The sequence below is a fragment of the Notolepis coatsorum genome, assembly GCF_963971535.1.
Source record: "Notolepis coatsorum genome assembly, chromosome: 5".
In the NCBI taxonomy this organism is placed as follows: domain Eukaryota; kingdom Metazoa; phylum Chordata; class Actinopteri; order Aulopiformes; family Paralepididae; genus Notolepis; species Notolepis coatsorum.
In genome coordinates, this window is record NC_140169.1 from 92,909,890 (window position 1) to 92,914,537 (window position 4,648).

A 4,648-nucleotide genomic window follows, 5' to 3' on the forward strand; every position below is an offset into this window, starting at 1 on the left:
CTCTGCCACCTCCAGCTCCGCCACCTGCTTGTTGGTCAGCGCCACTGTTTCTAGACCATACAGCATAGCTGGTCTCACTACCGTGCTGTATACCTTTCCCTTTACTCTTGCTGGTACCCTTCTATCGCAGATCACCCCTGTCATCCTTCTCCACCCGCACCACCCGGCCTGCACTCTCTTCTTCACCTCCCTACCACAGTCCCCATTACTTTGGACTGTTGACCCCAAGTACTTAAACTCGTCCACTTTTGGTACCTCTACTCCTTGCATCATCACCACCCCTCCGTCTTCCTTCCCGTTCACACACATATACTCGGTCTTGCTTCTGCTCACCCTCATCCCCCTTCTCTCCAGGGCATGCCTCCACTTCTCCAGGTTCTCTTCCACCTGCTCCCTGCTCTCACTACAGATCGCGATGTCATCTGCGAACATCATGGTCCACGGGGACTCCTGCCTGACCTCGTCTGTCAGCCTGTCCATCACTACTGCAAATAAGAAAGGACTGAGGGCCGACCCTTGGCGCAATCCTACCCCGACCTTGAACCCTTCCGTCACTCCCACTGCACACCTCACCACAGTCGCACTGCCCTCATACATGTCCTGTACTACCCTCACAAACTTTTCAGCTACTCCTGACTTTCTCATACAGTACCACACCTCCTCTCTTGGTACCCTGTCATACGCCTTCTCTAGGTCTACAAAGACGCAATGCAGCTCCTTCTGGCCTTCTCTATACTTCTCCATTAACATTCTAAGGGCGAACAATGCGTCTGTCGTGCTTTTCCCTGGCATGAACCCATACTGCTGCTCACTAATCCTCACCTCTCCTCTTTTTTTGTTGATCTTTTTCCCCCTCCTTTTTCCTCCGATTTTCTCCCATCCCAATGTTAGTCGTTATGCCAATTCCCAATCCCCTTCCTGGTCGCTGCGCACTTACCCCCCACAGTCGGTCTGGGAGAGTGGAGGCTACCACGTGCTTCCTCCGACACACGTCCAGCCAATCAACCGCTTCTTTTCACCTGGCAGCCCGGATTCTCACTGAGAGGGCGTAGCGTGTGGAAGGATCACACTTATCCCACTTAGATCCTATCCGTGCTTAGCAGGCGCCCCGACCGAACTGTAGGAGTCGCTGTTTACAACGACCCGGACCCACCCCGCCAGATTCTCCCACCCTCTAATACTGCCAATTGTATTAGTGTGAACGGCCAGCCAAGCTGGTGACAACCCCGGAGCTGTGAGCTGGATTCGAACAGGCGAATCCAGCCGCTCCGGGGTTGGTGACGAACGCAATCTCCGTTACGCCACCTGACCGCCCTCACCTCTCCTCTTAACCTAGCCTCCACTATCCTTTCCCATAGCTTCATGCTGTGGCTAATCAGCTTTATTCCCCTGTAGTTGCTGCAACTCTGTGCGTCTCCCTTATTCTTAAAAATCGGCACTAGCACACTTTGCCTCCACTCCTCTGGCATTTTCTCGTTTTCCAAGATGTTGTTGAACAATCTTGTTAGAAAAACCACTGCCATCTCGCCTAGGCATCTCCAGGCCTCCGCTGGTATGTCATCTGGGCCTACCGCCTTCCCACTCTTCATCCTCTTCAAAGCTGCCCTCACTTCCTCCTTACTGATCTGTTGCACTTCCTGGTTCACTGCCTCCACACTGTCCATCCTCCTCTCTCTCTCATTTTCCTCATTCATCAGCTCTTCAAAGTACTCCTTCCACCTTCTCACCACACTGTCCTCGCTGGTCAGCACCTTGCCCTCCTTATCTTTTATCACTCTGACCTGCTGTATATCCTTCCCTGCCTGGTTCCTCTGCCTAGCCAGCCTATATAGGTCCTTTTCTCCTTCCTTGGTGTCCAACCTCTCATACAGCTCGCTGAATGCTCTTTCCTTCGCCTTTGCCACCTCTCTCTTCGCCTCCCGCCGTCTCTCCATGTATGCCTGTCTACTCTCTTCATCCCTCAGTCTGTCCCACTGCTTCTTGGCCAACCTCTTCCTCTGTATACTTTCCTGCACTTCCTCAGTCCACCACCAGGTCTCCTTATCTTCCTTCCTTCCTTATAGCCCTGCAAACACCGCCACGTATTCCTATATTTTAGAGCGTCGGCCTTTTAACAACACATCACGCATATCGCTGTGGCATCCAAAGTGTTAGAAATTCATTAATCAACTATCTTTTTTGGCGGGGAAAGCAATACTTTTATTCCATACCTATCTTAAATAATAATAATGACTCTACATACAAATTTGATCTATAGAGACTAGGGATGCTCGATATTGGCTTTTTTACCGATACCGATATACCGATATTGTCCAACTCTTAATTTCCGATACCGATATCAACCGATATCAACCGATACCGATATATGCAGGGTTTCCCCCACCAAAAAACTGAATAATTTCAGGTAATTAACATTACATATCTCTTGTCGTGTACTTAACACAACATTATGCATACTTTGACAATAAATAAAATAATAATTTGTTCTTACTTGCTTGCCTGGGTAAATAAAGGTTAAATAAATGTAAACAAATAAAAAAAAAAAATTTAAATTAAAAACCGATAATTATTTTCCGATATCACATTTGTATGCCAATATCGGTAGGCCGATAATATCGGACATCCCTAATAGCGACTTTAACCCTTTCACTGACACACTGGGTGTGGTAGTGAAAGGTTAACCTTCTGTAGTGTGGTGGTAGTGAAAGGGTTAAACTGATATTAATATTATACTCTAAGGAAGATGGCAAATACTGTAAGTGTATTTCCCAAAATGCTGGGGGTGTTATTTAACACTAGCACAGCCGACAAGGGGTCAAATGACCCCTAGGCATTTTCAATAAATGTATCCTCGTCACTCGGTCGAGCTCCAGCTCTGTCACTCAATGACTTTTCCTAAAAGTACCCGTTTTATCTGGCATGGTTTCTGACATTTCTAAATGACTTCAGGAAAATATAATTAGAACGTTATTCCACATAATGGGCCGTTGGAACAGACGAAAGTCACAGCACTTTGTGAGCATCTAGCGCAGGGGTGGCCAACCCATGGCTCGCAAGCTGCATGTGGCTCTTTGCCCGTCAATGTGTGGCTCTTCCATGCAAAAAATAATAATAATTATAATATTTATTTTTTTTAATATAAAAATAAAAAATATATGTTATGTCACTCAAACCTACATTTCATTGTGGTAAACCTCATATTTTTATATTCAGAGGTAATTATATAGTCTACACTGTTTATTTTTCTCATATTTCTCATATAAGCTGTCGGGTCATCTGACCCGTTCCCGGCGGGAATCAGTGAAATTTTCTCCATGGCTGTGCTAGTGTTAAAGTACCTGTCCTCAGGGTTGCCATGACGGAGTCTTCTGACCCCAAACGGGCTGAAAGGTCCCAGGTATCCTCCGGTCGCTGCCTCCTTCCTGAGGCCACTGGCTTCCTCTTGGATGGGAGACAGCTGTCTATGCTCCGTGTCTGGGCCAACACGGCTGTCTGAATGGGAAACAGCAGTACAGATAAATCAGTGGGTTTAAAATCATGGTAGTGTCTAGGGATGGGTGTGAGTAATCGATTACTGGAGAACTCGCCATTTCAACTGAACCTGAGTGGTTTTTTAGGGAACTTTGAGAAATCTGGCTCTGCTTTTGTTCTACAGACAAATATATTTAAAAACGATGTCAAATCAAGAAACAAACGAATGATTATAAGTATCTTTTGAAGGTGGATACGATGGTCATGTCAGTTTAACTATCAGTCACGGAAAACTACTGTATGTGATTGGAACTGTATCCGCTCGTCCTTCCTTGTGTATGGAAAATAGCACACGCATTTCATGCTATTTATCATTCTTATGTATGAATAATTTGTTAGATATTAGATATTTAGTAGTGGTTTAATCTAAACAATCTTTAATACAGTCCGGGTTTTGTAACCCCTCAGTTACAGTAGTGTTGCAATAAAAAAAGGTGCTAAATATCACTAAAAGTCTTTCTTTGGCGTGTAATCATCTACATACAGGCTGCATACAAAATTATATAGAAAAATAATAATAAAACAGGCAAAAGAGTTAATGTACTATTACTGTTATGTAATACTGTTGTAAATATTTGTTTCAGTTTCTGATTGTAAAGAGAGAGGAATAGCACAAGTACAGATGACAAGTACAGTATGAGGAAGTATAAATATATATTCATAATTAATTATATGTCAATATTAAATCAAAATAAAGAAAAATCCGGTATAAAACACTTGTTATCTTCCTGTCAGTGTTTGTGTTTGTGTTCATACGACAGGTCAAAAAGAGGATACACTGTAAAAAAGAAAACTGTAAAAGAAAAAAGAAAAATTTAAATGTCTGGCAGCAACGGTTGCCAAATACTTGTAAAATTACAGTAAAATCAATTACATTTACATATTACAACCTTAATGGTTAATATTTTGATAAATATAAAGGTTTTTTATGGCATTTACACGTAAAGTAGAAAAACTAAAGTAATCTGTAAAATAATACAGTGAATTTCCCGTGATTATATATAGATTTTTTTTTACAGTGTACAACTTAACTGCACAGTGTGTCGTCTCACTGAGATCACTAAGACCGTTAAAGTCACTATGAAGCCAAGACCGTTATAGTGGTCTGGAGTGAGTG